General features: G+C 43.5%; 1 protein-coding gene across 2 annotated transcripts in view; it reads right to left on the reverse strand.

Moving 5' to 3' along the window:
* TBL1XR1 (TBL1X receptor 1) overlaps window positions 1-12,666 on the reverse strand; it is a 110,759-nt gene extending 98,093 nt beyond the window's left edge. For both annotated transcript variants that reach the window (XR_005952784.1, XM_041405714.1), the window contains exon 1: window positions 12,413-12,666. The gene's annotated coding sequence lies outside the window, so the exon portion shown is untranslated. The remainder of the gene's footprint in view (window positions 1-12,412) is intronic.
* Between the last annotated feature and the right edge of the window lie 331 nt (window positions 12,667-12,997).

A 12,997-nucleotide genomic window follows, 5' to 3' on the forward strand; every position in this document is an offset into this window, starting at 1 on the left:
GGAATGAGACACTTTCTTCCTGGAGTCATTCCAAAAAAAATGTGAGCGTACTGTAAATTCCCACTTTTAACTTCAACCCATGCTGCCAGTGTGTGTAAATACATCTTTGCAAAGTTCAAGGTATTTAAGTGCTAGCAGGACTTTCTTTTCAAATTAACCAGAGATACCTCTCAAGGTAGATATGGTGAAAATAAGAAAAGGCACCATAAAGAAGCACAATTTATAACAGCAAAACCCAAATGTATACAACTTTGGGTACTACTCACAAAGTGAAGAGACTCCCTAGAATTATAACACTCCCTAAAATTTCATTTTTTCAGGAGATGAAAATAAGATAATTTAACAGTGAATGCCTCTCTGCTTATCAGTGTCACAAGCACAGTTGTGAAAGCGAGGACCAAGATGTGCTTCAGGAGACACCTATACCAACAAGGCAAACATTCACCAGAAATCAATATCCTTAGACCAGGAAAACACCACTGGCTCCCACCAAAGGGCATAAAAAGAGATTTTCATAAAAGCTTGTAAATTAGTTTATAGTTAAACTTATAAACAAGGATCATTTAGGAAGCTAAAAGGAAGAGTCACCCAAATGAAATTCCATGCACATGACAAAGATTTATGTGTATTTTATGTATGGGTGAGCCCAAGCAGTCAGCAGCCTGTATGCACAGAGTGGCTGAGCTATCAGCTGGCCCACTGTGCTCTGAGGAGATTCTGCCTGATAGCAGAGCTGAGATAAGGAGTTCATGGCCCACCCTTACCCAGCCACGTCCACTGCAATGGCTCAGCCTCAGCCTCCACAGTAGCAACGCCAGTGTTTGTGGAGCCAGGCTGTAAACTGGTGCAGCAAAACTACCTGGACTTTAATCCCCTCTCCCCACCAAAACAGCTGTTGGGTTTAACACATCCTTCCAGAAATGATGTCTTTAGGACCCATAAATCTGTCTCAGCATGGCAGAGGACTCAATATACCACATTAGAGGACAGAAACTTTGTGCCTCTACTCCACCACCAGCTCAAGGGTCCCACCACCCCTTTCCCACCACCTGCGCTGGGATAAGTGGCTGCTTGTGTAGCTGTTCTCCAAAACCCATTCCTGAAGTGGCTCCACCGAGAAAGTTCCGCCTTTCCTCACTCCCAAAACTCTGCCAGGGTCCAGAAAAAATGCAGCCATCTTAATACTTCATATAAGGTTGCATTTCCACGTTACTAAGGACAGAAACATGCCTAAATTTATGAACCAAGTAGCCTAGTTTCAATATGTCCTAGCACTACTAGAAAATATTTCCAATGTGAAGGACCACGTTCTGTCCAACAGAAAACTAAAAGACACAGACAAAACCTATAAATTAAAATGGAGTTGTTGCTTAAACTGAGTAAGTAAGCAGAGACTGAAAAATTAAACAAAAGCCACTTTACACAGCTACCTACACAGCCTTTCACCAGAAGATCTCAGGGCACTGAACTGGTCTGAAAAAGCTCCTGTTAAGTATTAAATCACTGGTGCATGGGTGAATTTGTTAATCCATTTGCGAAGGTCACACAGTGGCAGAAATAACAGATAATCCTGACACCAGCTTTCTGTCCTAATCATTATGTGGACAGAAAATCTTCAGTGATGTAAACAAAAAATAAAGACAGTTATCTGTTGCATACTCATATATTATGTCAATTCAGAAAAGCAAAATTGTGGGTGTGGGGAGTGGAGGTGTGCCTCTGGGAATCCACCACAGAGCTACACAGGCCTGTGGAAATGTATGGAGAGAATTTATAACCAGAAAGTAATTCCATAATTCCCTCTATCAAGCAGTTCCTATGAAGGGACTGCGTAAACAAACTGCAGTCACGCTCAAAAAAAAAACCAAAAACCAAGTCTGAAAACCTTGAGCAGTAACCCACAGAATATATTCCATTGCTGTATTACACCCACATCAGGATGCCAAAAGTTTGCCATTCATCTATTCAAATTAAAGCAGTATTTTACAGACTGCCTGCAAGCCACCCAAACTGGGGAAGTTTTCTAATACCAGAGAGCAGATGGACACACAGCTGACACTGTCGACACACAGTCAAGATTGCTACGAGAATTTCTACCAGCTTGAAAGTTTCCACCACCTTCCGTCCCATTACACATGAAAGCAACTTGGTAATACCTACTGTGGAGCTCTGACAATTCAAGATCATTTTGGTGAGCAGTCCTTTAGAGGTATAAAACACACTGCAAGCACCAGTTTCTAAAGAGGAAAAATCAAGACTATATGCTGATTAAAAAAAAAAAAACCACCAAAGCAAAACAAGCAAAAAAAAACAAACCCCAAACCACAACCACATTTATTCTACAAATCAAAAATACTGGACTAGACAATGAGCTACACAGGCATTGTTAAGATGTACTTAAAACAATAACATAATAAAAATCACTGTAGGCAGGGAAGTATAATCTTTCTGCTCTTCCTTAAGCAAAACTCACAGCAATTTCAATGGAATTCTCCCCCAGATACGGCTGGATGACTACATCCACAGCCTACATGTGCCAAGTCTGCTCCTGCAGCCAGTCTCTACTGCATCCATCTTAGTTACACTACACGTATCCTGATTACAGGGATTTATAAACAGCATGAGTAATTTAGAGGCGATCCACAAAACTGTGACTTCAATACAGATGAGGTTCACTATTATTGTCTCAAGTGTCACCAGCCTTAAAAGGTAAAGGACTTACACACCTGGAAGACTTTCAAGCAAATATCTTTTATTAACTTTCTCAAAAGCACATTCTCCATTCTCTCAGTCCCAAGCACATCCACTCTGGAGCCAGAACACAAGCCTGCTACCCATAGGTTTTACTGGGTAACAAGGTAGGAGAGAGTTTATAATCCGTTAAGTCACCTGTGTTTATTTTCTTACGTTCTGGACAAGAAGACATGAAACAAAAATGGTGTTTAGCTATCAAGCAGGAGAGCGTTTTATCATGCAGTTTGTGGATGTGAACTCTTTAGAGACACATGGCTCGACTCCGAAGTCGCAGTTCCACGCAGGACAAAGGCGCCTGTGCGCACGTCCCAGCTCGCAGCCTCAAAGCCCTGTTTGTTCACCCAGAACAATGGGGCATGTGACTTGTCAACACTACCCACAATAAAAACAATAAGATAAGGCTGCCACTGATTTCACCATGACTGACTTTGTTTTCACTAATTTTAAGTCACAATGTCAATAAAAACTTCTTGCATAAAACCCCTTATTTTGAAAAGCCCAAAGCCAACCCCACCTTGCGCTGAGGTTTTCACTCCAACTTCCTCAGCTTTGTGTCTCTACTAAATGCTCACACCAACTCCCTCCAAAGCCTCCCTCTGACTTCATCAAGAATTGGATCAATGCTATATGCCTAGAGCCAAGATTATTTTTATCATAGAAGAGCACTGCCAAAATTTGTCCTCTGCATTTCCTGCCCTGTGTGCCCATCCCAACCACCCATGTGCCCGCAGGCAGCCCCTCGCTCACCTCCTGCTCGCTGCCAGGGGCACACACAGGAAAATGAAACTTCCCCAGCAGGTTTTGCTCCACCACTGACTCAGGCTACATCATCCAAACCCATCCAACCCCTCCAGTTCAAGAGGGCTACCTAGGACTGAGTCCTGCGTATATATTTAACATTTTGAGAAAGAGGAAGAAAGCAGAGAAGATCCAGAGAACAGAAACAAAAAGGCACCAATTTGATTTAAAGGACAACAGAACAGATGGGGACAACACAAAAGAAAAAGTCCAAAACAACAAAAGGATAGAGAAAGCCCAGGAAAAAAAAAAAAAACCAAAACCAAAACACACAGGTGGGGAGTGATTAGAAAAAACAAAGCCTTAGGAAGGGGTAAGAATAAAATGGTGCAAACTGCCAGTTCACTACACTTATTTGCCTCTTTCCCACTACAGCATGGACAAGGAGCAGAGCCAAGAGGAAAAGGCAGAGCCACCCTGACACTTGGAAGGGTTAATTCAGAAACAAAAAAGCAGCACAATCTTGCACCATTTGTCTTTTTATCACACAGGGGGAGGCTTGGGGGGTTATTTTAATTACACAGAACAGCAGTAGGCCCAGCAGCATCAGATTAACAAATACAACTAGGCAGCAACAGGCACACGGAAGTACATTGCAGGTCCAAACTTTCACCATTTGCAGGAACATTAACACAAATGAAATCTGACTAACCTGATCTCTGAATGTGTTTTTAAAACCTGTGCATTTCTTTCACTTCACCCTGAAAAAAACTCCGTTCCACAAGCAGGTAGTTACAGGGTTACAGGCCCAGGCCACAGCTGGGTAAGTGGGAGGCACATTTAGCACACAAATGAAATTTCACATATTCTAACACCATCAATGGAGCTTTCTGGAGCTCTGCAGCAGTGTCCAACACACACAAGCCTTGCTGCTGGCACAACAGACAGATCTCAGCCTACGTAAGGGACGTTCTCCTAGCTGGAGTCTGACACTGTGTTTCACATACCCTCCGAGCCCCGCGTATGAAGTCATCCGCAGCGTCAAAGAGCGAGTCAAAACACATCCAGACTGTTTTCCCTGGCTACCTATGAAAGTTTCCATCCCTTTATCTTTCGTGTATTTTGTTTTAATTCTTCCCACCATTTCTGTCGATGCACAGGATCTCTAGAAGTCCCCAGCACACGCAAGCTGTGAGTATCCCTCCAACATGGGACCTCAGCTGTGTTCCAGGCACTGGGACGACACCAGACTGATGGGAAAATTGAATTTGGTGCTTTCACAACCAGCCCACATAACCACACAAAGAGAGGGTTCATTTTTTAAGACAAAAGCAATGCCCATCTTACCAGAAAATAATACACCTAGGAGGGCTGTGGTGCCCAGGCACCTCAACGGGATGACCCAGTGGTAAAGAGGGCTTTTTGTTTTATTTTTATAGAAGAGACTCTTAAAACTTAATTGCTAATGTATTTAATGTGTATTATATGTACTGTAAGAAAGAATCTTACAAAGGGCCTTGATGAACTAGGATAAGTAAAAAATAACCTTGCACATGTAGACAGCAGAAAAACCAACTAACATGGATTTTGCCAACAGCAAGATAACATTGGTATTTCTAATGTAATCAAAAGCCATTCACAATCTGCCCTGGAAGACATTCACAGAAATACAAAGCATTTTTCTTACAGCTCCAACAACTGTGACAAATATTTACTATAAAGGCAAAAGCTGTTAAAAAAAAAAAAAAAGAAAAGAAAAATAAGTTGGTTTCTATTAATCAGCTACATTTAGATATCCGTTCCTGCTATCAGATCAAGCTCTCCAAAACTGCTTAGTAAGTCGTTTCATTGTATTTAAGTTTTGTCACAACTCAACATATTGAAGTTTCGTATTGCTGACTTTTTTCATGCCCACAATGGTAGATACTTATAGTATAAACAAGACGCCAGATTGTGAAATTTAGTTGTGCCTTCAAAATAAAGTGGAAAATCAGGTACCACGTCAGCATCAAGAAAACATTCATGTTGTTCAGCAAGTACAGACCTCACTTCTATAAACTCCAGATTTGTCACAATAGCAATGGGAAACAGCTAATCCGTTGCTACACAAGATATGCTTCTAGCACATATTTATTTATTAAGTATGCTTCTAGCACAATTTATTTGATGTCAGCATTAATATATGGTTTGACCACACCGTCCCTCATTTTCCTCCATCCACATTTGTGCTAACTTTGCTTTATAAATACATTAAAAAGTATAAAATCTGATACATTACAGAATCACAAACATCATCATGGCAAAAAATCTGTATTTTTACAAAGCACAGACCAATTAAAATTTATCTCCAAGAGTCTGTATTTACCAAAGTGTGTTTGTGTTGGTACACAAGCAGAAATTTCTGCACTAGAGAAGAATGTGAACATCCATACAGAAATTAGTGGTGATTCATTGTTTAGCAGTTGTCTTCCCTTTACAGCACACCGCAGACTGAAGGACACGTTGCCAAACTGAGAGCACCAATACTTCCTTTAACCTAATATAGGACAAATAAATACACTTCAACAGCTTCTAAATCTTGCACGTCCTACTTTTTTGACCCAGATCTCTTGTTATTTCCCCCATAGGTCTATGCAATATCAAGACTATTTTTTTCCCCACAAATTTAGACATAACCTAAAAGAGGAAAAGTTCTCATGCTTACTGTGAGCTAGAGAGACCAGGAAGCAGGGGGGAGGGTCAGACTCACTCATCTCTCTTAAGATCAATGGGTATTTTAAGGTAAGCTCCTCTCTGAACTGCTGAAATTAATAGCAAAAACGCTCATTTGTCCAAGAGGACTGTAAGTTTGACCAATATCAATAATAAATGAAAAATAATGACATTTTTAAAATACTATTTTTACAAAGCAAAATTATATTTTCAGAAGTCATGCTGACACTCCAGCATGAATCAGTCTGTCAAAAAACCACTAAAGAGCTATGAAACTTGTTATTCCACTCCTTGGCCAGCCTGGGCAACTTATTCCAGGAAATCAAACTGTCTCCTCTTTGCCTGGTACTTTTAGGGAACCATCAGAGGACTCAAAACTGCCTCACATGTGCTCGCCATCCATAATTCCCCACTCAGTTTGCTGGCAATAGGTCACCCATGTGAAGAGTCTGAACTTTTAACATTGTTAATGTCAAATGGATGCAACTTTCAGGATGGGTTCTATTTAGGACTCTAGCCCTTGACAATTTCTGTGGTTTTGGCACTGGGCACAGTATTTAGCACTACCTTTTCACAAACAGTAAATATCTGACCCTTAACTCATAACCTTGGAAAAATACTCCACTCTGGTGGTTACCAGAGAGCTTTTCTGCAGCTCTCTGGTAACCACCAACAGGCACATAGCTGTGCACAGAGCAAAGTTTCCACTTTCACAGTCCCAATTCATAAAAATCGACCATCAGCCTGACGTCAGTGGGGTGAGAGGAAGCTCTGCATGCAGCCAGAGAAGTGACTGAATCATTCCCCAAACCCACAAAGGGTTAAAAGGAGCACCAGCATTACTGCAGGGACAGCTGCTCGCCTGCCCTGCCAGGCTGGCAAAACTATTGCCCCAGTGAAGGGGAAGGGAAGGTCTGCTACTCACACCCCACCAGCTCGAACTGCCAGCAAGGCACCTCCAGCGATCTGAAATGACACCCAGCGTGTCTGCATATGGCACATGGTTGTAGAGAGTGTCTGTAACACACTGACATTGAACAGAGATTGAACAGATCATAAAACAAAAAATCCCACACAACTGTTTTCTCTGGATGATTCTGATTTTTTACTGCTAGACATTACTAGTAAGCAAGATTGCTCCTCTGCAACATGGAGACTTCAGAATTACAACAATAAACACAAGTCAGAGCACACAACATAGCCTTTTACTAATACTGCTCCCAGGAACAGAAACTACACCCTCACGGGAGTTTGCAAAAGCCTGCAAACCACACACAAGAGTTGATTTTTAGAAATGCTAAGCACACACAGAGACTGCCAACTTCACATGCAACTGCGGGGACTCAGCATCTTTGAAAATAAAACTATTAATATCTTACTTCAGAGATGCAGATGCCAGCTTATACTCTTCTTAAAACGAGTCATGCTTGCACCAAGCACAACTACAGCACAAATTCAGGGACCAGATCCCCACTGCTACCAATCTCCAGCTCCTGGAGGCAAGCAGGGTACAGAGAGCACAAGGAAGGGCCATGGGCACTGAACCACACAGTCAGGCTGACACTCAATCTGCTTGCATTACTTATCCTCAAAAAATGGTTTGTTAGGCCAATAGCATACCTAGGGATGCTGCTTCTGGCATTCCAGCTAACATATTCCAAAGGACCTCAGTAAAAGGAGACTCTTTGAAAGATGTTGCTTATAACGGCCAAGATAATTCCATAACACTCCCCCTCATCACTTTGGAGCTTCTTTAAATAAATTCTTCAGAAAGCTACACCAATTCACCAGACTTACTGATTACTATTTCTACAGGTAAGGAAATACACTCAAAAGCCTTCCCTGCAATCAGCCCATCCAAGAAGCAAGCAAGCAGGTGTGAGCTGCAACACCAGCAATTTCACTCCTTGGCTAGCCAAGGCAGCAAAATCCTACGCACCCAACCAGTGCATGCATTTTCTCCTACAATTACACAACCTCCAGCTTGGAATGACCACTTACTTCTTATCAAAGCAGAATTATTTTTAAGGCTCCTTATCAACATAAAAAGTCTAAAGGATGTCACAGAAAGGTAAGTGGTAAGGTACTAAAGACAAATGTTTCAAGAGTGTAAGCTGAGTTACAGTTCTGTAGATCCTTCCGAACCAAAGAAACATTTAACCTGAACTCAAACAAGGCCACTAAAACTCTAGGGCATCTTGTATAAACAAGTTCAGCCTTGTTTTCACTACGAGAAGAAAGGAAAGGGCCTTCTCCTCTTGGATTAGATACCACAAGATGGAATGCTAAGAAGTTTGCCAGTTTTCATACAAATTGGCAATTTCCAGACCAGACTTCCAAACCTTTTCACTCAAGCTATCAACTCTCTCAAAGTGACAGCTACGCTGCCTCATCCTCACTGCTTCTTACCTCCAGTTAGCTAATTCAATTTGGCAAAATTAAAGGAAAGCCAATATATTCCTCTACAATTTCATATCAAAAGATATTCCTTATTCCTCATTTCATTGTCACACTTTATCTCAGAAGAAACCAATTATGAAATGAATAAAGCCGTCTCCATCTACTCTGCTCGGGATCACGTGAACCTTTCTCTAGTAAAGTCACTCGTCATTAAGTGACTTTACAGAAATTAAGACCATCTAACTTCATACTTCGCACTTAAAAAACTGAGCCCATTTGGGACAGGGGTAGCTAAATCAATAGCAGAAACATATAAATGGTTTCTTCATCACCTGTTAATTTGAAGCTACTACATTAATGCAGCAATGCAACTCAAAAAGAGAGAAAAGCTGTCAATCATAATTCCTAATGGGAAGCTCCTGACACTCCTTCACCTAACACAAACACTTCAATTTGTATTTAAAAATGAGCATGCAATGAGTATATTCTCAGAGCAGTTACTTTTTGCAGGAGCCAAACATGGATAATTACAGAGTGTGCACACACACTTTCACTTCTCCCCCAACCTGCAGCTACTTGCATGAGCTGAAGTTTAGGGCACTAAATACAGTCATTATTACACCCTGAACTCTGGGTGCAGGCATGTGCAAACACACACCCAGCGAGGATGGTCAGCACACAGACCAGTATCACACCACTCGATATGAACAGCGTGAATTAGATTATCAATGAGTCACACTTGGGTACGATACATCTCAGTATCACAATATTGCAGTACTGACACAACACCCACCTGCAGCACACCCTGTCCTTGCCCTCCTCTCCAAAGCACAGACCAGACCACTTTACCACCCCCTTATCCCAGCTGGGAAGGGGAAGAGCTGGCGGGAGACTTGTGTCTGCCTCTTCTCCGCCTGCCAGCAGTGCCCGCGCCAGCAAGGTGTCAGAATTCACACAGACACCACAATCCTCAGCAGCTGGGGACCAGGGGGGCAGAAGAGACAGGCAAAGCAAGCAAAACCTGGAGGGGTGACTATCACTTGGGACTCCCAATGAGCTGAGGAATTAGTGATGAAAAAGTGTCACACCAGCCACTACCTCAGCCTTCCCAAGACACTTTACAGTGCTGGTGTACCAAAACAGCATCAGTGTAATGAAAGATTCACATCCTACTGCCCACCACTAATACAAAACACACCCAGCTTCTGGGAGCAACTTCACAGACAGCTGCAGAGCTCATTCAGCTGAACAAGACCACTGATGTTCACAAAGCTGTGTGTTTTACAGGACTTCCTGACTTCTGCACGATTACATCCTTGTAGGATGCAGGTCTTTACTGCCACTACAAAACTTCTAACAGCAAACACGTTCTGACTCAAATGTGAAGTCCACGTTCTATTAAATTCCAGACCAAAATGAAGTTAGGTAATATAACTCAGTTTGCTTTACATTATTCAGATCTGTTCTTCCTAACTTAAAACTATTATCTGAAAACAACATTATCAGCAATTTTGGCCATTTCCCCTAATCCATCCAGAGCCTCTTTATGCTTAGGGCTGTAGCACTTTTTAGCATCAAACTCTTTCATGATGGGAAAACGACTATGAAGTATTGCTGTTGGGTACTTCGCGCTTATGCCCTGCCTTACAACTTCAAAGCATTACACAAACATCAATAATTACCATATATAGAGTAAAACTGAAAGAAGTATTCATATTAAAAAAGAAACTCACAAGAAAAAACAACCACCTGTTTGAAGGGGTGAAAAAAGCAACAGAATCTTCTGTAATTATTGTATTCTTTATGCTACAAACATGTGTTATGGCTGTGCACATTCAAACAAACAAAAACTATACACTCTTGCAAAGTCTTAAAAATAAATTATGAAGCCCAAAAGCCAAACCCGAACTCCTTCATACATTTAAATTACATTTCCTTCTCCTTTCCTCCAGGAATGGGAGCTAAGTGTTCTCCAGGTGTTCCCAATAACAGTTTGGGAGGCAGGCCACCACGCTCCCAAGACAGAGTACCAGAAAACACAGTTCTCATAGAGAAAAATCCAACTTCCCCAAAGAACACTTAAGATAGCAACAGTGTACCAGCTCAGGTGACCTTAGGTAAATAACACAAAATGTTACCATTCCATTAGACCTTAAACAAAAACAAAGGGAAAAAAAAACACTAGAGAAAACCACAGAAAGTTTGTTTCGATCAATTACAGGGCACCACCTGTGTCCTAAGCAGCCCCTTTTTTTCAATGGATAAGGGCAAAAACCCCGTCACAGCTCATCCACAAACACATACCCACTCACTTAAATTTAAGGACACACACTGGAGCTTGCAGCCCAGTCCTCATTTAGAATATATTCCAAAAAGCCAGCTAACACACGTGTCCAAAGGAAGGCCCCAAACCCAACGTGAGCTTCACATGGACAAGCCTTTGGGCTACTCAGAGCAAGGAGAGGGCACCAAACTGCCCCAAAACCCAGGCACAACCAAACCCCAAACACCAACTTTGCATATGGCGCAGTGCTGCTAAAGGAGCACAACTCACAAAACCCAAAGGGCAGAGACCATCAACAGCAAAGAACCTTCTTAAAGCACACAACGTGCTCAGACATTTATTTTAGCACGGAAGGACAGCAAAGCAAGTCAGACAAGCCCACGAAACTCTTTTTTTTTTTTTATGCAACAAAGACCTGTTTCTCCTGATCATGCCTCCCATGCCTTAACAATAAGGAAGGAATATGTTTTGTGATCCCCTCCCCCATAAATCAGTTAGGAATTTGATTTACACGGACAGGAAAACGAGGAAGTCGAGCACACTGGAGAGTAGTAAAAACTTCACCAGCAAACTTCACTTTCCTACACAGCGACCTACAAACCAAACTTTCCTCCAGACTCACGTGTCATCTGCAGCAACCAGCCCCTGCCATAAAGCACAGACAAAGTTTTGCTGTTCTGGGGATAAAGACAAGCGAGGGAGAGACTTTTATTCTGTCAAGCTGCCTTAAAAGGAAATTCGGTGATGAAAGATTAAATTCACCTGGAACAACACGATAAATTTTAACCCTTTCGAGGGTACAACAATAACAAGCCACATATCTCAGGACTTAAATCCTCCACCAAGAAAACAGTACACACTGCATCAACCGTGCGAGCAAGCCCCCCTCATTGATGCAACACACAATTTACACCAGGGTTTCGGACAGGGACAAGCCCTGGGAAGGAGAGACGCTGGGAAATGGATAAATAAAAGCTTATTTTGTGCCCCGAACCGGGCCCGCTCCCTGCCGCCGCCGGGCATCGCATGTTCCGCCCCGAAGTTCGCCGGCACACTGATCAATAACTTGGCTCTGGATGGGGGGAACATCGGGAATGGCCCGGGGGTGGGGGTGTATCCCCTCCCCAGGAACGGGGAGTCGGGATGGGGGAGAACTCCGGGGAGTGGGGGAGGGGAAGGGCCTCCCCTCCCCCATCCCGACCCGGCCCTGCCCCCCTTCCCCTCACCCCCCTAAGTAAATATGCGGGAAGGGGGGGAGGGGAAGCCGCTCTTCCACACAAATCGGGCTAAAAATAGGCCTCTCGCCATGGCTCCCGTGTGCCATTCGCTGCCGAGGCCGGTGTCCCCCCCATCCCCCGCTCCATTAAACCTTTTCTCTTTTTTTTTCCCCCTTAATTTAAAAAAATGAAGGCGGGTGGGGGAGGGGAAGCCAGCGGCGCGGGGTGGGGCAAACAGGGCGGCCGCCCCCCACCCCCATCCCCGGCCCCTGCCCGCCCCCGGGGCTCGGAGCCCCCCGGTTCTTACCTTGCGAGCGGCTGCTCCCCCCTTTCCCAGGGAATGGAGGCACGAGGAATTTACCCGGGATTGTCTCTCCTCCTCCCGTGTGTTTTATACCGCCGCGTGTATATACGCGCACATCCCTGCCTGTGTGAGTGTGTGTGTGTGTACACGCGTATAGTTATCGATTATATATATATATATACACACACACACACATATATATATATGTATTTTTAAGGTGTCCACACCGAGAGGAGGAGGAGAAAAAAAAAACACCAGGAAAAAAAAAAACCAACAAAACCACCACACACACACAGGAGGAGGAAGGAAAAAAAATACCCAGCGCGTAGCGCTGTGATATTCAATTATATCCGAGCCAGGGAAAGTAATATGTGTGTGTGTGATTGAGATTGAGGAGGGATCGGGGCGGAATGTGGGAGCTGTTACTGGGGGAAGGAGCCAAGCGGCGCGGAGCAGCCGGCGGCCCGCAGACACTCCGGGTGCCCGGCCGCGCCGAAATGGGCGCCGGCGGAGGGAAGGGAAGGAAGGGAGGGAAGGAAAGGAGGAAGGGAAGCAGCGGAGCCGGGAGGCGAGGCCAGGCGAGGAGGA

The sequence above is a fragment of the Onychostruthus taczanowskii genome, unplaced genomic scaffold (genome assembly GCF_017590055.1).
Source record: "Onychostruthus taczanowskii isolate IOZ18803 unplaced genomic scaffold, ASM1759005v1 scaffold24, whole genome shotgun sequence".
Classification (NCBI taxonomy): Eukaryota; Metazoa; Chordata; class Aves; order Passeriformes; family Passeridae; genus Onychostruthus; species Onychostruthus taczanowskii.